Source organism: Hemiscyllium ocellatum, chromosome 1 (assembly GCF_020745735.1).
Source record: "Hemiscyllium ocellatum isolate sHemOce1 chromosome 1, sHemOce1.pat.X.cur, whole genome shotgun sequence".
NCBI classification, from domain to species: Eukaryota; Metazoa; Chordata; class Chondrichthyes; order Orectolobiformes; family Hemiscylliidae; genus Hemiscyllium; species Hemiscyllium ocellatum.
Genome location: NC_083401.1, coordinates 9,475,683 through 9,497,129, shown reverse-complemented (window position 1 = coordinate 9,497,129; position 21,447 = coordinate 9,475,683). Strand labels below are relative to the sequence as shown.

The 21,447-nt window shown below is 44.5% G+C and overlaps 1 long non-coding RNA gene across 1 annotated transcript; it reads right to left on the bottom strand.

Moving 5' to 3' along the window:
* Window positions 1–1,711: 1,711 nt before the first annotated feature.
* LOC132817513 (uncharacterized) lies at window positions 1,712–20,898 on the bottom strand. Its single transcript, XR_009644888.1, has 3 exons — window positions 20,343–20,898; window positions 9,115–9,185; window positions 1,712–1,987 (listed from the first exon to the last, which is right to left on the bottom strand). It is a non-coding gene; the product is annotated as an uncharacterized LOC132817513 (long non-coding RNA).
* Window positions 20,899–21,447: the final 549 nt, after the last annotated feature.

The following is a 21,447-nucleotide window of genomic DNA, read 5'->3' as shown; positions in this document are numbered from 1 at the left end:
AATCCCGATTACCAACAGAAGTGTAATCACCACTGAGACCATCACCCCCTTCCATTTACCGAACCACCGCTCTAGCCAGCCAGTCCAATTAGTATTTACACCTGAATTCTCAGCTATCTCATCAGCCAGTGCCTGGAGACCTTCCAGGGCACGGGTCACCGAGCCATCAGGGGCCGTATTGTTGGGAATAAAAGTACAACATTGAGAGCCTATCATGACACAAACGCCCCCCTTTTCAGCTAAGAGCATGTCCAAGGCCAGTCTATTTTCCCAAGCCATACGACTGGTGGCATCCAGTTATTCGGCCAAACCCTTTACTGCATCTCTAGTATGGTTAATAAACCGTGCTTGGTTATAATAAATGTAGTTTATCCAATCCACATTCTTATTAATAGTAACCCACCAGAATAGGGATGATTCAAAGCCTGCTGAAGTCTGGTTACGAGCTTTGAACTCATCAGGCACCCCCCAGGGACTCCTATTGAATCAAGATAAATCCTTTCATCAACAGAAGTGGGTAGCAGTGATCTCTTATCTCTTCCTTTTCTCCCAACTAACTGTTCTCTTTCAAATGCCAAGGTGAATGGTATTGCCAATTGTACAATTGCACATATCCCCTTCCAATCAGGGGGCAGGGTGGGTCTCAGTATTTTCCCTCCACAATACCACCACAGATCCGCTCGGGGAACGTTTAAAGATGAGTAATTTCTTCCTTCCACTGCTTCAGTAACGTTTTTAATCACCGAACACAATCTCAGCTCCCCCAAATCAATAGATCCACCCTGTCTATAAACACACGATGTGTGATTCCCAACAGCGGCAGAAAACACAGGGGGAGCTTGCCTCTTATGTCCTTTTAAGGAAGAGAACATCAAAGACAAAGAGGCACAATTCGGATTTTTCCATGCAGTCTCATCTTGATATAGGGCTATCATGCATTCCATGCCCTGTTTGTTTCGCTCCCACCCGAGCGGAAAGGGAACTACCTGAGACACTGTCCTACCGGAGGCACATGCATAGCAATTGCTTTTGTTCAGACTTTTTACAGTATATTTCACCCATTCAATCCAGGCATTTGTTTATCCATATCCTGTTTCTATTTCAAGAGTCTGTCTCAGGTCTTTAACTTCTATAATCTGCAGTGACTTTGGATCAGTGTAAGGGGTTAAAGGTTGCAGTTTAGAATCAAGGAATCCCAAAGGCTGTCCCCGTCCGACGCCAATTCAAAAACAGCAGCCCACAAAACGCTTCCCATACACTGTCATCTCTATCTTTAAATCTTTACTAAGGAGTTGGGACCCATTTTTCTGGGGAAATGAGTCTTCAGAGGAAGCATTTTTAATGGTGAGATATATAGGATGACACTTCCTGTCAAAACAGTTTAGGGCTGGGCTAAAGGGGGCTCTATGGATAGTGATGCTAGGCGGTGGCTTTTGCAGTTCGGTAGGGTGTGAAGAAATATCTTGGAGGAAAGATATTCCCTTTGAAACTCTACATCTGGGCATTCTACTTAGGCTGCAAGCATTGACCTTTATAACTTGTGGAAATTCCGAAACAGAAATCATTAACACAACATCTGAAAAAGATATATGAGCAAAACTCAGAAGTAACAGGAATAGCAGCATAATTCTGACTAGTGCTAAGAACTTAAACAATATATCAAAGCACAAAATAAGATTAACATACAATTCTGAAGAAACAGTCCCCGCACTCACGTCGCCATAGTATAGTCAGTTAATCAAAGTCTGTTCAGTCTGAGTTATAGTGGGTCACGTGTTGATTCGGCTGTCCAGACTCCTTTCTTAACTGGAGAGGTTACTGGCCATTTGCCAGCCTTTCTCCGCCGTTCAGTGGTGAGGAGTACTAGGAACGGGCCGTCCCACACAAGTTCGAGAGTTAACTGTTGTCAATGTTTGATCAAAACCCCTTCACCGGGTTCAATAGTGTGCACAGCGAAATCCAGAGGTGGTGTCTGAGTCAGGAGTCCCTGGTGAAGTAAACGAGAAACAGCGAAGCCCAGGGTCTCAACATATTTACAGATACACATATCTCGTGACTCAAGCTCTAGGTGATAAACACTCAAACATTCATGCACTAACGAACAGATGACTTTCAGCCAGAAACACAACAAAATGTAATAGCTTCCGTTCTCTCTCTGTAGGTCCTCACACACAGCCAGTCTCTCTCTCTCTCTCTCATACGGTGTTGGTCTCTCTGTCTATGTCTGCCTGTCACTGTCTCCTGTGTCTGCGCATCGGAGCTCATAGCAACCTCCCCTCGACCACCAGGTCTTCAAGTGCTAATTCTTTTCCCCAACTATCTCCACTCGCAGTCTCCAGTACTGCTGGGCAGTCCCCATGTGGCAGATCTTCCCCCCCTTTTTCCCGGAGGTCACTGCTCTACATATGGAACTGTTCAGGGTCGGTTGTCAGTAACATTTTAATTCTTTCAGGCACATCGCAGTTGTCAAATGTAATGTTTTCCCTGTGTCTGGGCGCATCCGCCCCCGGAGCTCCCGCTCCCTACCTACCGTTTTTCAATGCGGCCCTACGCACCGTATAGCCCCCACGAACAATCTCAGCGCAATACAGTCTACTTACTGTCTCAACGTCCTGAAACTCACTCTCAAGTTACCCATATTAATTCGCATCTACCCTCAGAGTTTCTGTTCCCCCCTGCCTTATCAGCAGCCTATTTCTTTGTACATCTGTTCCGGAGCCACTGCTCCCCTGCCTTACTGGCAGCCTATCTCTCTGTGTAACTGGGTACATTTGCCCCTGGAGCCCCTGCTCCCCTGTCTCATTTTCCTGAAGGTGGATACCACCCCTCATGTCGTGTGAATTTGGAATTGTTCTAACTTATTACTACCTTGCACTCAATCTCATGAATGGTCCTCCTTTCCATAAGAAGTCAGCCGGATTTGAACATGCACCCACCTCTATCTTAAGGTCCTCTCTATCTAAGAGCACTGCCTCATATTTCAGGATTCGGGAGTCTGTGAGCCATCGTCCCGCTTTTTGATTCAGAACAGTGCGGACTTGGTGAGGAGTAACCACAGTCAGTGGTGCTCCAAACGTCAGTTTCTAGCTTTCTTCCACTAGCTTAGCAGTGGCTGCTACTGCTTGTACACATTCGGGCCAACCCCGTGAAACGGGGTCTAGGATTCTGGAGAGGAAAGCTACAGGTTTTCTATGTCCACCCCATTCCTGAGTCAAGACCCCAAAAGCCGTCCTGTGCTTGGCGTTAACAAAGAGTCGAAAATCTTTATTAAAATCTGGCAAGCTCAAAACCGGTGCTGTAACTAATTTTTTTTTAAAGTTTCAATCAGCATTTTTCCTTCTGGGTCCCATTTAACTCTGTCCGGAGCCTCCTCTGTTAGCTGCAGGTATAGTCTTTTTGTAAGAGTAGCATAATTATATATCCAGAGTCTGCAATAACCTAGCAAACCCAGGAACTTTCGGAGTTCCCTCTTAATTCGGGGTAGTCCTAATTCTACAATTCCTTTTACTCTTTCAGGGCTTATTCTCTTCTGCCCTTGACTGATCAAATGCTCTAAATATCTTACTTCCCGTTCCACATACTGTAGTTTGTTCTGACTAACTCGCAATCCCTTCACTGCAAGGTAGTTTAATAAATCATTGGTTCCCTGCTGTGTGTCAGTTTGGGTGGGACCGGACAACAGGAGGTCGTCCACATACTGAATTAACTTTAAAGTTGGTCTTAAAGTCAAGCCCTCAAGAACTTGTTCTAGGATCTGTCCAAACAAGTTTGGTGACTCGGTAAAACCTTCAGCTAAGACAGTCCACCTATACTGCTGTTTTCTCCCAGTATCAGGGTCCTCCTTAAGTTCTAATAAAATCATATCATGAGAAAAAAAAATAACGTTGAGCATTCATAAAATTACAATCAAAAATAGCACACTGAATCAAATGACAAACAACAAGTTTCACACATAAAACCATTAACAAACAGATTAATTCAAGCCAGAGCACAAAGTGTTAAACTGCTTGTTAGCTGAGAAGCCTTTTTAAAAAAAAATCCATACACAAACACAAATTCTCACATCCACAGAGACTTTTTTTTTACAATCAAATTTACACACACAAAGACACACATAAATCTTCACCAACACAAAATTCCTATCGGGGGCCGGCCCACAAAGACATAAATATTCAGATTTAGATAACCACCTTATTTATCCGACTCCTTTTGTCTTTCATACAGTCCTCCCTTACTACTGCTACCATTATCTTAGCCTTCCGTTCCTCCACCATTATGTCTCTCTATACAAATACTTTCTGAACCTCCTGTAACAACTCCGACTCATTTCTACCGCTCCCGTCCTCTATCTTCTGTAACTTCTTCTGGATATCAGGCCATGCCTTTGTCACGAAGTGAACCTTTACCATCCGTCATCCTATTTCCCCATCTGGGTCTATACTCGAACATTTCCTAACCGACTCCCTTAATCTGTGTAAGAATGCACAGGGAGACTCGTCCTTTCCCTGCCTCAGGTCGAAAACCTTGGCTAAATTTTGTTGTTTGGGGATGCAAGTTTGTATCCCTTGGATTATCAAATTTTGCATGTCTAACATATTATTCCACCCTTCTATATTGTGGTGGTCCCAGTTAGGGTTCTGAAGGGGATATTTGTCTTCACCCCTAACCATCCCCCTCTCATGCCAAATTGTCCGGCAAGCTCAATACCGGCGCTGCTACTAGTTTTTTTTTAATCTCAATTAACACTTTCCCTATCCAGTATCCCCATATAAGTCTCCTTTCTCCCCCAGTAAATAGTATATTCAAAAATAGACATTAACTCAGCCCACATATACAGACTGGGCCTCAAAAATTAATTTGTTCTGACAATCCTATCGGATTCTCATCCAGGACCGTCATTTCCTTTTAAATGTTCCGACCTCCCCACTGGTGAGGGGGTCACACACAAACCCAATCTCCTTGTCCCCTGTCGGCACTTTAGTCAATACGTTCTTCCTTTTTTTAAGAAATATTGCAATGTTCCTAGCTTCTCATATCCTCAAACACCAATTTATTAATTCATGCTTGACTAACTTTAAAGCCTGTTCCTAACTTGTAAACATATTTATATATTTACGTCCATTTATTCAGTATTTAATATTTAAAATGTAAAATGCATACAGTTCCCAATTTTAAAATTCACTGTATTCACCCAGATTTAGTACCCTAATTTAGATCCAAAATTAGTTTTCTTATGTACTCCTGACCAATTATTTCTCAATTACAATACTTTAGGTCGTAAAATAATCAGAGCTGTCTTACAATAATTTGTCAATTCAAGTTTAAAAAAAAGTTCTAATGGCCGAATCCAAGGTCTCAGATAATAACCATGGAAGTTATCGTCTTTTTTTCCCCGACAGTCTACTGTTGAACTGAAACTACAACTGTCCTTCACATATTGAAAATAAATCATGTTAAGTTTACATAAAGATCACATTTAAAACAATCCTGGAACTCAAGCTCCAGTGAATAAAACTTCCTCATTCAATCACCAACAAACCAATGTGCATTCAAACCGAATCACAGAGGGTTAAATGTTTTGCGAGCAGTTCTCGCACTCTCTCTCTCTCTGTCGGTCTTACTGCAAGCTGCTGGTAAAAAATAAACTTCAGTTGTCTTATATAATTTGAGTTTAATGGGGCTACAACAAATCCTGTGGTCCGTTCCCCAAATGGGACCTCCCGTAGGGGACACAGTCTCACTACTTCTTTATCACCTTTTCCCCTCATCTCTCTCTCCTTTAGTCGTGCAGATCTCCTTACCCCCTCAGCCCCTGCTGCTGTGGCTTCCACGTCCCCTTCGCCAGATCCCCTGGATCCCGCTCCCGATTCTCCAACGGCCGCTGCCGTTGTTCCTCCTGAAGAGCATATGGTGGGGGTGCCACAGGCGGGGGTAAGTTCTCTAACACTTCCCACTTACTCTCATTCAGTGGGGTTAAAGGATATAAGGGTACTGGGGTTGGAGCAGTTGCTGTCAGGTTCCCTACCCAACATGCAGCATACTCGCTCTCCTTTAAACCTGGATACTGTTTATTCTTTACATAATCATTTAAAATTTGACAAACCCAATCCTCGTCCGATCCAAATTTTGGCCAGATCACTGATGGCGGACGGATGGGTTCTTTTACCCAAACAAAACAACAGTATTTTATCATTTCCTTTTTCTTTAAGCCCCGACTTTCGTAGGGACTCCAATTCCCCAATTTTCGTCCCAGCGGACTATTAAGGGGAATCTGTGGGGTTTCGTTTTCCCGTTCCTTTTTAGACCTGGAACCTCGGCCACCCATGGTTGGTCTTCAGGCTAACCTACACTCTGGTTACTCAATTAACCCCGGTTACCTGTCACAACCACCGAGTCGACAAGGCAGTGTACCCTTCCCTACTGTGAAAGCCCCAAAATACCAGAGAAGGTTCTTACCTTGATCCTGTGCACGGAGTTGTCCGACTCAAAGTAAAAAATCACCTTTTTACTTTTTCGAAGCTTCAACCTTTTTACTTTATTGCGAGCGCCACCTATTCACATCGTTTGCTCAAACATCTGTGTGTGTCACAGTGTCCCAGAATCATTCAGAGCCTCCCATGGGAGTTCTGTTTAGGATCCCGGACACGAGCCCCCAAATTTGTTATAAGTGAATTCTGTCTAGGCTTTCTGAGTCTCCGGAGAATAGTTCCTGACACTTGGCTAACTATTCTAACTCTAGGGATCTGATTCAGAACAACCGGGTCCTGCCTCCGAACTCTGCCAACCGCGGACTGTCCTTTAACCCTTGTATTAAGGGAGACTGTCCGCAAGGTTAAGTTCAAAAAGGCGAACTCCAAGTTGACTGGTATCAGCCCTTATCCCCACCGGCTATCACTTCTCCCGTGGCAAATCGAAATACTGCGAGACACACACAAACGGAGCAACAGATGTTTATTCAATCTTCGAAGATTGGGCGAGTTCCAAAAAGGACTTCGGAAGTCGCAACGGGAGATTTTACAGCACTAATACTTATACATTATTTTTCCATTCAAATACATTGGTGATAATTTCATTGGTTTAAACATCTCACGCTATGGATTTTTCTTACATTAAAAATCATTAATGATAATTCCATTGGTTAAAGCATTTCACGCTTTTCTCTGCCAATTTCTTTAATTAAAATGTTATATTATTTTACAATTTCTGCTATTCGGTATCTTCATGTTCTACTAGTTATAACATTTATTGATTTTTGTGTATGTCATGAAAAGAGCTTTCATTGTATTTTGCCCTCTGTGTCTAATCGAAGCATTCCTTGGTTTCTTGCCCAAGGTTACCATGTTCCTGGGTTTACAGAGGTAACTTCTAGTTCATGCTTCATTATGGCCTAGTCAATCATTAGTTTCATAATTTAGCTTCTATTCATTAAACCTCAGTTTTAGTACAGTGAGTGTGTGTGTAGGTGTGTGTAAGTGTGTGAGTGAGTGTGTGTGTGTGTGTATGTATGTGTGTGAGAGTGTGAGAGTGTGTGTGTGTGTGTAGGTGTGTGTGTAGGTGTGTGTGTGTGTGTGAGTGAGTGTATGTGTATGTGTGTGTGTGTGTAGGTGTGTGTATGTGTGTGAGTGAGTGTGTGTGTAGGTGTGTGTATGTGTGTGGGTTATGTGTGAGGTGTGTGTGTGTGTGTGTGTGTGTGAATGCATGAAACTGCAGAAATTACATTAACCATATCACTTTCAACCCATATCTCCTCAGCCCTCTGTGGGAAGTACCACCCGCTGCTCGGGTCATGCCTTCCGACCTTCCAGCTCAGCACCGTCCTCATGACCTGTCCATCTGTCCATCTTCCTTCCCACCTATCTGCTCCACATCTCCCCTCTGACCTATCACCTTTACCCCCACCTCCATCCACCTATTGCACTCCCTGCTACCTTCTCCCCAGCCCCACCTCCCCCCCGTCCCACTTATCTCTCCACCCTGCCGAGGCACCCAGCCTTATTCCTGCTCCTTGGATACTACTGCGCTTTTCCAACACCACGCTCTTAACTCTAATCTCCAGCATCTGCAGTCCTCACTTTCGCCTAATGTTCCAGGGACCCCTGTTCCATGGCAGTTGGTGGAATTTAAATTCAATTAAAATCTAGAATTAAGAGTCTAATGACAACCATTGTTGATTGTCAGGAAAAACTCCATCTGGGTCACTAATGTCCTTTGGGGAAGGAAGCTGCCATCCTTACCTGGTCTGGCCTACACGTGACTCCAGACCCACAGCAACATTGGCGACTCTCAACTAGCCTCTGGTTAACTAGGGCTGGGCAATAAATACTGGCCTAGCCAGAAACATCTACATCCTGTGACTGATTATAAAAAGATTGAGGTCCTGCTGCTCTGTGGGTTAGAGGATTCCAAAATTCCACCGTCCTCTGAATAAAGAAACCCCACATTCTGAAAGGACCTGCCTCTTATTCTGAGATTGTGTCCCTGGATCTAAACATCACACTCACGGGAAGTGTTCTTTCTGCATCCATCCACGGAAACTCAAAGAATTTCGGATGTTCCCAAGAGATTTTCCTTCATTTGTCTAACCCCCTGAGAAGTGGGGGACGTCTCCTCAATCCCTCTCTGAAAGGAAAGTTCCACTATTGTTGTGGTTCTGTTCACCGAGCTGGAAGTTTTTGCTGCAAACGTTTTGTTCCCTGGCTAGGGAACATCATCAGTGCTATTGGAGCCTCCTGTGAAGCGCTGCTCCAATAGCACTGATGATGTTCCCTAGCCAGGGAATGAAACGTTTGCAGCAAAAACTTCCAGCTCGGCGAACAGAACCACAACAACAGACACCCGAGCTACAAATCTTCAACCAGACTTTAAAGTTCCACTATCCCAGGAATGTGTTTGGTGAACCTAACCTGCATTCCCTCTGCATCAGTGGGAGCAGAATTAGAGGATCACAGACTGGTTATGAGACAGAAGAAGACCTATCAACCCATCTGACCTGTACTGGCTCTGTAAATGAAAAATTCACTCAGTGCTAGTCTCCTGCCTTCTCCCTGAATTTTGTCTTTTCAGTTAACCATCTAGTTCTCATTTTGAAACCTCCATTAAGCCTTTCCAACCTACCTTTATCATTGAAGATTCTCATCCCTCTGTTACTAACTGAGAGAGTGCACCATTGTTCCAGTTCCACTACCCTATCAATTGTAACATAAAACAAAAAAAATTTACCCAAGAGCTCTCTTGATACGAGGCTTAGAGTGAAACAATAAATCAATACAATTTCTTTAATAACCACTAACGTATAGATTTACTGTAAATAAACCCTATTCAATAACGGTCCCAATCTAGCCAACACAGACAATTTCTAATGAGAAAATGTAAATGTTTATATTCTGAAATAACCCAATACGTTCTGAAACACCATAGATTCTTCAAGTCAAATGAAAAAAAAAACATTATTTCCTCTCTTCAAAGATTCACTTTAAAAATAAAACACTTTCTGGCCAATCGAGGCTTTCCCTGGTGCTAGAAAAGGAGAAGGATTTGTGATTGAATGTCAAGGGGGCGATGGTTGGATTCTCTCCCTTGGTCAGATGCTAATTGCCTGGCATCTGCATAACCTGGTGTCATTGAACCATGGGAGTTTACATTTAGGAGGCCATTCCACCCACCCTGTCTGTTCCTGCTCCTGAAAGAGTGACCCAGACAATCCCACTCTCCATCCTCATCTCTATAGCCCTCCAACTTCATCCCATTCTAATGTAATCCAAGGGATTCTGGGTAATCCAAGATGGAGGATGGGAAGAATTTGTAGCTGTAACAGCTGCTCCTTTTTTTGAGGTATTTTAGGTGTTGGAGGTGGTTTCCCCGAATTCCGGGAGCAGCAATTGCTGTTTTATATGCTGTTGCGTTGTTTTGGAACTTTGGAGAACAAAAATGTCAAAACAGGCACATTTAAAAGGGAGAGGAACAGACAAAGGCAGCACATGGTCTGTGCAGGAGAGAGAGAAAGATACCCACACTGCTAACTGACACAGCAGTGAACCTGCGCAGTTACTGCCTTTGCTGTTTGAATTCATGTGTCGCTGAAATAACCCAATTTGAGTGAATCCAGGCAAACTTAACAAACAGCGAAATTCACAACTGATCTTGGAGGAACCTGTGTGGGAGAGGTCACAGCACAGAAACAGATAAGTGAATAGTTGTAAGTATACCCTTGCCGTCAATCTACAGTAGTGAGGACAGTGGGTTCTTTCTTAATTATATGTTTTAATGTGATCTGCCTGTTGATTTAACCTTTAAAAATAGAAGCCCTAAGTATTACGTTAGCCTGGAGCAGTGTTTTGTAGAGCAATATGACAGTCTGGGTCTGTAGATTGGAAGGACCAAAATGGCCTTTAGTAGAAGGAAATGCTCTTCTTGTCAGATGTGGGAGTTTCGAGACAGTTTACATGTTACTGAGGATTATAGCTGCAATAAATGTCATTGGGTACGAATCCTGTTAGATTGAATGGATCGGTTGGAGTGACAGAGGCAATGGAGTATTTACAAGAGCAAGGGGGTATGATGGATGGAAGTTATAGGAAGGGGGAAAAGCCGCAGATATAGTCAGGTAGATGGGTTAACTCCGAGAAAGGGTAGGACAGGAGTCTTCTGTGGCTATCCCCATTTCATTCCTGAAGAAGGGCTCACGCCCGAAACGTCGATTCTCCTGCTCTTTGGATGTTGCCTGACCTGCTGCGCTTTTCCAGCAACACATTTTCAGCTATCCCCATTTCAAACAAGTATGCTGTTTTGGAAAATGTAGGGGGTGATGGATTCTCAGGGGAATGTAGCACGAACAGCCAAGTTTCTGGTATAGAGACTGGCTCTAATGCAATGAAGGGTATATTGGGTCCCAAGAGATCAATTATGTCAGGAGACTTTCTAGTTAGAGACACAGAGAGACACAGCCAGCAGCAAAAAATCAGTACGGTGTGTTGTTTCCCTGGTGCCAGAGGCTATCTCAGAGAGGCTGCAGAATGTTCTCACGGGGGAGAGGGACCAGCAGGAGGTCATTGTACACATTGGAACCAACAACATAGGAAGGGAAAAGGATGAGATTCTGAAGGGAGATTACAGAGAGTTAGGCAGGAATTTAAAAAGGAGGTCCTCGAGAGTAGTAATATCTGGATTACTCCCGGTGCTACGAGCTAGTGAGGGCAGGAATAGGAGGATAGAGCAGATGAATGCATGGCTGAGCAGCTGGTGTATGGGAGAAGGATTCACATTTTTGGATCATTAGAATCTCTTTTGGGGTAGAAGTGACCTGTACAAGAAGATCAGATTGCACCTAAATTGGAAGGGGACTAATATACTGGCAGGGAAATTTGCTAGAACTGCTTGGGAGGATTTAAACTAGTAAGGTGGGGGAGGTGGGACCCAGGGAGATAGTGAGGAAAGAGATAGATCTGAGATGGGTACAGCTGAGAACAGGAGTGAGTCAAACAGTCAGGGCAGGCAAGGACAAGGTAGGACTAGTAAATTAAACTGCATTTATTTCAATGCAAGGGGCCTAACAGGGAAGGCAGATGAACTGAGGGCATGGTTAGGAACATGGGACTGGGATATCATAGCAATTACAGAAACATGGCTCAGGGATGGACAGGACTGGCAGCTTAAATGTTCCAGGATACAAGTGCTACAGGAAGGATAGAAAGGGAGGCAAGAGAGGAGGGGGAGTGGCGTTTTTGATAAGGGATAGCATTACAGCTGTGCTGAGGGAGGATATTCCTGGGAATGCATCCAGGGAAGTTATTTGGGTTGAACTGAGAAATAAGAAAGGGATGATCACCTTATTGGGATTGTATTATAGACCCCCTAATAGTCAGAGGGAAATTGAGTAACAAACTTGTAAGGAGATCTCAGGTATCTGTAAGAATAATAGGGTGGTTATGGTAGGGGATTTTAACTTTCCAAACATCAACTGGGACTGCCATAGTGTTAAGGGTTTAGATGGAGAGGAATTTCTTAAGTGCATACAAGACAATTTTCTGATTCAGTATGTGGATGTACCTACGAGAGAAGGTGCAAAACTTGACCTACTCTTGGGAAATAAGGCAGGGCAGGTGACTGAGGTGTCAGTGGGGGAGCACTTTGGGGACAGTGACCATAATTCTATTAGATTTGAAATAGTGATCGAATAGGATAGACCAGATCTAAAAGTTGAAGTTCTAAATTGGAGAAAGGTCAATTTTGATGGTATTAGGCAAGAACTTTCAGAAGCTGATTGGGGGCAGATGTTCGCAGGTAAAGGGACGGCTGGAAAATGGGAAGCCTTCAGAAATGAGATAATGAGAATCCAGAGAAAGTATATTCCTGTCAGGGTGAAAGGGAAGGCTGGTAGGTGTAGGGAATGCTGGATGACTAAAGAAATTGAGGGTTTGGTTAAGAAAAAGAAGGAAGCATATGTCAGGTACAGACAGGATAGATCGAGTGAATCCTTAGAAGAGTATAAAGACAGTAGGAGTATATTTAAGAGGGTAATCAGAAGGGCAAAACGGGGACATGGGATAGCTTTGGCAAATAGAATTAAGGAGAATCCAAATGGTTTCACAAATACATGAAGGACAAAGGGGTAACTAGGGAGAGAATAGGGCCCCTCAAAGATCAGCAAGGCGGCCTTTGTGTGGAGCCATAGAAAATGGGGGAGATACTAAACGAGTATTTTGCATCAGTATTTACTGTGGAAAAGGACATGGAAGATATAGAATGCTGGGAAATAGATGGTGATGTCTTGCAAAATGTCCAGATTACAGAGGAGGGAGTGCTGGATGTCTTGAAATGCATAAAGGTGGATAAATCCCCAGGACCTGATCAGGTGTACCCTGGAGCTCTGTGGGAAGATAGGGAAGTGATTGCTGGGCCTCTTGCTGAGATACAGAGTCATAGAGATGTACAGCATGAAAACCGACCTTTCGGTCCACTCCATCCAGATATCCCAACCCAATCTAGTCCCACCTGCCAGCACCCGGCCCATATCCCTCCAAACCCTTCCTATTCATATATCCATCCAAATGCCTCTTAAATGTTACAATTGTACCAGCCTCCACCACTTCCTCTGGCAGCTCATTCCATACACGTACCACTCTCTGCGTGAAAAAGTTGCCCCTTAGGTCTCTTGTATATCTTTCCCCTCTCACCCTAAACCTATGTCCTCTAGTTCTGGACTCCCCGACCCCAGGGAAAAGACTTTGTCTATTTATCCTATCCATGCTTCTTATAATTTTGTAAACCTCTACAAGGTCACTCCTCAGCCTCTGACGCTCCAGGGAATACAGCCCCAGCCTGTTCAGCCTCTCCCTGTAGCTCAGATCCTCCAACCCTGGCAACATCCTTGTAAATCTTTTCTGAACCCTTTCAAGTTTCACAACATCTTTCTGATAGGAAGGAGACCAGAATTGCAGACAATATTCCAACAGTGGCCTGACCAAAGTCCTGTACAGCCGCAACATGACCTCCCAACTCCTGTACTCAATACTCTGACCAATAAAGGAAAGCATACCAAACACCTTCTTCAATATCCTATCTCAGCAAGAGGCCCAGCAATCACTTCTCTAGCTTCCCACAGAGTTCTTGGGTACACCTGATCAGGTCCTGGGGATTTATCCACCTTTAACCATTTCAAGACATCCAGCACTTCCTCCTCTGTAATCTGGACATTTTGCAAGATGTCACCATCTATTTCCCTACAGTCTATATCTTCCACATCCTTTTCCACAGTAAATACTGGTACAAAATTCTCACTGTATCATTGATAGTCACAGGTGAGGTGCCGGAAGACTGGAGGTTGGCTAATGTGGTGCGTCTGTTTGAGAATGGTGGTAAAGACAAGCCAGGGAACTATAGACCAGTGAGCCTGACCTCAGTGGTGGGCAAGTTGTTGGAGGGAATCCTGAGGGACAGGATGTATTTGGAAAGGCAAGGACTGATTAGGGATAGTCAACATGGCTTTGTGTGTGGGAAATCATGTCTCACAAACTTGACTGAGTTTTTTGAAGAAGTAACAAAGAAGATTGATGAGGGCAGAGCAGTAGATGTGATCTATATGGACTTCAGTAAGGCGTTCGACAAGGTTCCCCATGGGAGACTGGTTAGCAAGGTTAGAACTCATGGAATACAGGGAGAACGAGCCATTTGGATACAGAACTGGCTCAAAGGTAGAAGACAGAGGGTGGTGGTGAAGGGCTGTTTTTCAGACTGGAGGCCTGTGACCAGTGGAGTGCCACAAGGATCGGTGCTGGGCCCTCTACTTTTTGTCATTTACATAAATGATTTGGATGCGAGCATAAGAGGTACAGTTAGTAAGTTTGCAGATGACACCAAAATTGGAGGTGTAGTGGACAGCGAAGAGGGTTACCTCAGATTACACCAGGATCTGGACCAGATGTGCCTATGGGCTGAGAAGTGGTAGATGGAGTTTAATTCAGATAAATGCGAGGTGCTGCATTTTGGGAAAGCAAATCTTAGCAGGACTTGTATGCTTAATGATAAGCTCCTAGGGAGTGTTGCTGAACAAAGAGACCTTGGAGTGCAGGTTCACAGCTCCTTGAAAGTGGAGTCACAGGTGGATAGGATAGTGAAGGCGGCGTTTGGTATGCTTTCCTTTATTGGTCAGAGTATTGAGTACAGGAGTTGGGAGGTCATATTGTGGCTGTATAGGACTTTGGTTAGGCCACTGTTGGAATATTGTGTGCAATTCTGGTCTCCTTCCTATCGGAAAGATGTTGTGAAACATGAAAAGGTTCAGAAAAAGATTTACAAGGACGTTGCCAGGGTTGGAGGATCTGAGCTATGGGGAGAGGCTGAACAGGCTGGGGCTGTTTTCCCTGGAGCGTCAGAGGCTGAGGGGTGACCTTACAGAGGTTTACAAAATTATGAGGGGCATGGATAGGATAAACAGACAATGTCTTTTCCCTAGGGTCGGGAACTAGCGGGTTTAGGTTTAGGGTGAGAGGGGAAAGATTTGAAAGGGATGTAAGGTGAAAAATGTGTTGCTGGAAAAGCGCAGCAGGTCAGGCAGCATCCAAGGAGCAGGAGAATCGACGTTTCGGGCATAAGCCCTGCTCTTTGGATGCTGCCTGACCTGCTGTGCTTTTCCAGCAACACATTTTCAGCTCTGATCTCCAGCATCTGCAGACCTCACTTTCTCCTCAGGGATCTAAGGGGCAACATTTTCACGCAGAGGGTGGTACGTGTATGGAATGAGCTGCCAGAGGGTGGAGCATTTAAGAGGTATTTGGATGGGTATATGAATAGGAAGGGTTTGGAGGGATATGGGCCAGGTGCTGGCAGGTGGGACTAGATTGGGTTGGGATATCTGATCGGCCTGGATGGGTTGGACTGAAGGGTCTGTTTCTGTGTTGTACCTCTCTATGACTCTGGATACCCAGCTCTCTTTTGAACCCTCCTGTGGAATCTGCCTCTCCCAGGCAGCACGTTCCAAATCCCAACAACTCTCTGAATGAAGAGGTTTCTCCTCATCTCACTCCTACCTCTCTTGCTGACAAATTGAAATTGTGAACCCTCATTACTGACATACCAACTAGTGCAAAGAGAATATCCTTTTTACTCTGTTGAAATTGTTTGTGATGTGGAGGAGCCAGTGTTGGACTGGAGTGGACAAAGTTAAACATCACACAATGCCAGGATATAGGAGAAAGTGAGGACTGAAGATGCTGGAGATTAGAGTCGAGAGTGTGGTGCAGGTCAGGCAGCATCTGAGGAGCAGGAGAGTCGGCGTTTCGGGCAAAAGCCTATCATCAGGAAATGCAGATTTATTCGGAAGTACAGCACTACCTTTCAGATGAAGGAGCTTGATGAAGGAGCAGCACTCTGAAAGCTAGTACTTCCAAATAAGTTGGACTAAAACATAGTGTTGTGTGATATTTGAAATTGTTCATAATTTTGAATACCTCAATGAGGTCACCTCTTAATCCTCTCTGCTCTAAGGAGAAGAAGCCCAACCCTATCTCATTATTCATGTAATATCCCAACAATTAAAGGGAGTCAGGGGGCTGAGTTGAGTATGGTTGCCATTACAAAAGAGAAAGTGCTAGAAAAGCTAAAAGGTCTTAAAATTGATAAATCTCCTGGCCCCGATGGGATACACCCTAGAGTTCTGAGAGAGGTGGCTGAGGAAATAGCGGAGGCATTGGTTGAGATCTTTCAAAAGTCACTGGAGTCAGGGAAAGTCCCGGGTGATTGGAAGATCGCTGTTGTAACCCCCTTGTTCAAGAAAGGATCAAGACAAAAGATGGAAAATTATAGGCCAATTAGCCTAACCTCGGTTGTTGGTAAAATTCTAGAATCCATCATTAAGGATCAGGTTTCTAAATTCTTGGAAGAGCAGAGTCTGATTAGAACAAGTCAACATGGATTTAGTAAGGGGAGGCCATGTCTGACAAACCTGTTGGAATTCTTTGAAGAGGTGACAAGTAGGTTAGACCAGGGAAACCCAGTGGATGTGGTCTATCTAGACTTTCAAAAGGCCTTTGATAATGTGCCACACAGGAGGCTGCTGAGCAAGGTGAGGGCCCATGGTGTTCGAGGTGAGCTACTGGTATGGATTGAGGATTGGCTGTCTAACAGAAGGCAGAGAGTTGGGATAAAAGGTTCTTTTTCGGAATGGCAGCCGGTGACGAGCGGTGTCCCGCAGGGCTCAGTGTTGGGGCCACAGCTATTCGCATTATATATTAATGATCTGGATGAAGGGACTAGGGGCATTCTAGCGATGTTTACCGATGATACGAAGTTAGGTGGACAGGCAGGTAGTACTGAGGAAGTGGGGAGGCTACAGAAGGATCTAGACAGGTTGGGAGAGTGGTCCAGGAAATGGCTGATGGAATTCAACGTGAGCAAATGCGAGGTCTTGCACTTTGGCAAAAAAGAATAAAAGCATAGACTGCTTTCTAAATGGTGAGAAAATTAGTAAAGCCAAAGTACAAAGGGATCTGGGAGTGCTAGTCGAGGATTCTCTAAAGGTAAACATGCAGGTTGAGTCCGTGATTAAGAAAGCGAATGCAATGTTGTCATTTATCTCAAGAGGGTTGGAATATAAAAGCAGAGATGTGCTACTGAGACTTTATAAAGCTCTAGTTAGGCCCCATTTGGAGTACTGTGTCCAGTTTTGGTTCCCACACCTCAGGAAGGACATACTGGCACTGGAACGTGTCCAGCGGAGATTCACATGGATGATCCCTGAAATGGCAGGTCTAACATACGAGGAACGGCTGAGAATCCTGGGATTGTATTCATTGGAGTTTAGAAGATTAAGGGGAGATTTAATAGAAACTTACAAGATAATACATGGCTTGAAAAAGGTGGACGCTAGGAAATTGTTTCCGTTAGGCGAGGAGACTAGGACCCGTGGACACAGCCTTAGAATTAGAGGGGGTCAATTCAGAACAGAAATTCGGAGACATTTCTTCAGCCAGAGAGTGGTGGGCCTGTGGAATTCATTGCCGCAGAGTGCAGTGGAGGCCGGGACGCTAAATGTCTTCAAGGCCGAGATTGATGAATTCTTGATGTCACAAGGAATTAAGGGCTACGGGGAGAATGCGGGTAAGTGGAGTTGAAATGCCCATCAGCCATGATTGAATGGCGGAGTGGACTCGATGGGCCGAATGGCCTTACTTCCACTCCTATGTCTTATGGTCTTATGGTCTTATTCCTTGTATTTCAAATCCCACATTCCTGGTATCACTCAAGCAACAATTTGATTTCAGATAGTCAACATGGTTTCGTCAAGGGCAGGTCATGTCTCACAAACCTCATTGACCTTTTTGAGAAGGTGACTGATCATGTAGATGAGGGTAGGGAAGTTGATGTGGTGTACATGGACTTCAGTAAAGCCTTTGATAAGGTTCCACATGGTAGGCTGTTGGAGAAAATGCAGATGTATAAGATTGAAGGTGATTTAGCAGTTTGGATTAGGAACTGCCTTTCTGTAAGAAGGCAGCGAGTGGTGGTTGATGGAAAATATTCAGCCTGGAGTCCAGTTACTAATGGTGTGCCACAAGGATCTGTTTTGGGACCACTGCTGTTTGTCATTTTTATAAATGACTTGGACACAGGCATAGGTGGGTGGGTTAGTAAGTTTGCAGATGACACTAAAGTCGATGGAGTAGTGGACAGTGTGGGAGAATGTTACAGGTTGCAGGGAGACTCGGATAAACTGAAGAATTGGGCTGAGAGGTGGCAAATGGAGTTCAATGCAGATAAATGTGGAGTGATTCGCTTTGGGAAGAATAACAGGAAGGCAGAATACTGGGTTAATGGAAAGATTCTTGGTAGTGTGGATGTGTAGAGGGATCTTGGACTCCATGTACATAGATCCCTGAAAGTTGCCACCCAGATGGATAGTTTTGTTAAGAAGGCATACGGTGTGTTAGGTTTCATTGGTAGAGGGATTGAGTTCCGGAGCCGCAATATCATGCTGCAACTATACAAAACACTGGTGCGGCCACACTTGGAATATTGTGTACAATTCTGGTCCCCATATTTCGGGAAGGATGTGGGAGCATTGGAAAAGATGCAGAGGAGATTTACCAGGATGTTGCCTGGTCTGGAGGGAAGGTCTTATGAGGAAAAGCTGAGGGACTTGGGTCTGTTCTCATTGGAAAGAAGAAAGCTAAGAGGGGATTTGATAGGGACATACAAGATGATCAGAGGATTAGGTAGGGTAGACAGTGAAAGACTTTTCCCTCGGATGGTGATGTCAGTGTGTACGAGGGGGCTGAACTACAAATTGAAGGGTGATAGATTTAAGACAGATGGCAGAGGCAGGTTCTTTACTCAGAGTGGTAAGGGCGTGGAATGCCCTACCTGCTAATGTAGTCAACTCAGCCACATTAGGGAGATTTAAACATTCCTTAGATAAGCACATGGATGGTCATGGGATCGTGTAGGGGGACGAGCTGAGAATAGTTCACAGGTCGGTGCAACATCGAGGGCCGAAGGGCCTGTTCTGTGCTGTATTGTTCTATGTTCTATTTTTTTCTGGGATCTGTGGATTGATTCTGCCTCCACTGCAGAACAAGGGTCCCAGCACCAGTTTCTGTGGAACCCCACTTTCAATCATCTCCAATCTGAGAAATGCCCATCTATACCTACCCTCCATTTGTCTTTTAACTAACTTCGAATCCATGCTGCCAAGGTCCCATCAATCCCAAACCTTTCTGTCATGTGGCACCATATATAATGCTTTCTGAAAGTCCAAATGTACATCCACTCCACTACCTGAAATAACTCCACAGAGGCTGGTATCCCAGCTCTGCAATTTGTCCCCTTGACTCTCTCAGTAAACCAGGATGCATCCCATCTGGGCCTAGAGTGCTGTTAGCCTTGTCACATTTTTAACCAGGCCATTGTCACCATCTTCTGTTTTGTTAAAGACAGAGGCAAAGTACTCATTCCTTTACTTCAGTGAGCAGCTTACCCTGTTATGGCCCCTCTATCCCTCACTAACCTTTTTACTATTAATATGATTGAAGAACATTCAACTATTTGTTTTAGTGCAACTGCATCATTGGTGATTCCTGCTTATCGTCAGCCCTCCTTATTCCAGCTTTAGCTGTGTGGGATATGGGTAAAGTAGTGTTATTTCTGCAATTATAATTGCTTATATAAAGTAAATGAACTCACACCAGTGTGTAATTGTTTCAGCCAAGAGCTGAGTCAACAAGAATGGAAACTATGTGGAGGAAATACATAATTGTTTTTTGTATTCACTAAAATTGTATGCAAGAAAGAAAGGGGACTGCAAAACAATGGTAGATATTACAGGCGACTAGATAAGATGCTGTGAGGGGAGGCAGTTAAGCTAGATACGCCTGTACAAACAGTAGGTATAAACATCTGTTTCCCACTTTTACAGAAACACAGGAACAAACCCCAATTAAAACAATAAGATGCTGAGAGGGGAGGCACAGATGGAGGGAGTAGGTAATGGTAAGGAAAGGATATGCCTAACAATGACCCACAGCGGGATGAGGTCAAAGGGCCTTGTGAGGCCAGAAATAAGTATTTTGTCACAGACAAGGCTGGATAAGGCAAGAGGTAAACAGGAGTAATGGGTACCGGTCTTAGGGAAGTGGAGGATGTAAACAGGGGAGGAGCAATGAAATAAAAAAAACATAGAAACCAAATTATATAAACATCGAGTATTAATTGAATTCAGTGTGTGAGTCCCTAGCCTTATAGACAGACAGTGGACATTACACCCTCTTGCAAGAGTAAAATAAAAGACACTACTGATTCAGATTTTGTCTCGGACTGAAGTGTGTGAGTTTAGTTTCTCACAGCTGGCTTACCTGCCACTTGTTAGCCCAGGCCTGGATGGTGTCCACAGCTTGTTGCATTTGAACACGGACAGCTTCAGTATCTGAGGAGTCACGAATGGGGCTGAACATTGTGGAATCATCAGTGACCATCCCCACTTAAGATCGAGAGAAGGTCATTGATGAAGCAGCTGAAGATGGTTGGGCCTAGAACACTCTCCTGAGGAACTCCTGCAGAGATGTCCTGGAACTGAGATGACTGACCCTCCAACAACCACAACCATCTTCCTAGGTCCCAGATATGATTCCCCAAAGCCTATCCACCATCTACAAGATGCGAGTGTGATGAGAAACTCTCCACCTACTCAGATTGAGGAATATTTCAGAAGTTCATCTCCAGAAACCTGACTGGCCTCACAATTAACATTAATTCCCTCCACCACTGATGCAGAGCACCAGCTGCTTGGACAGATGTGTAAGGGAATCGAGAAGAATGAGAAACGTTTGCAAACCGAGGTTGAGGATTGTTAGAGTCGAGAGTGTGGTGCTGGAAAAGCACCGAGGAGCAGGAGAGTCGATGTTTCAGGCACAAGCCGTTCATCAGGAAGGGCTTATGCCTGAAACGTTGATTCTCCTGCTCCTCGGATGCTGCCTGACCTGCTGTGATTTGCCAGCAACGCACTCTCGACTCTGAATGACTCGTATGTGTACCAGCTACAACTTGCACTGCAGGAATTCACCAAAGATCCTCAGACAGCACCTTCCAAATCATGACCATTTCCATCCAGAAGGACAAGGGCTGAAGATACTTGGGAACACCACCCCCTGCAAGTTTCCCTCCAAGCCACTCACCATACTGACCTGGAACTATATCGCCATTCCTTCACTGTTGCTAGGTCAAAAACCTAGAATTCCCTCCCTCAGGGCATTGTGGGTCAACCCACAGCACATGGACTGCAGTGGCTCAACAAAGCAGCTCACCCCCACCTTCTCAAGGGGCAACTTTACCCCAGGTTGGGCGGAGTCCAGAACTAGAGGGCATAGGTTTAAGGTGAAAGGGGAAAGATTTAAAAGGGGCCTAAGGGGCACCGTTTTCATGCAGAGGGTGGTGCATTTACTGGATGAGCTGCCAGAGGAA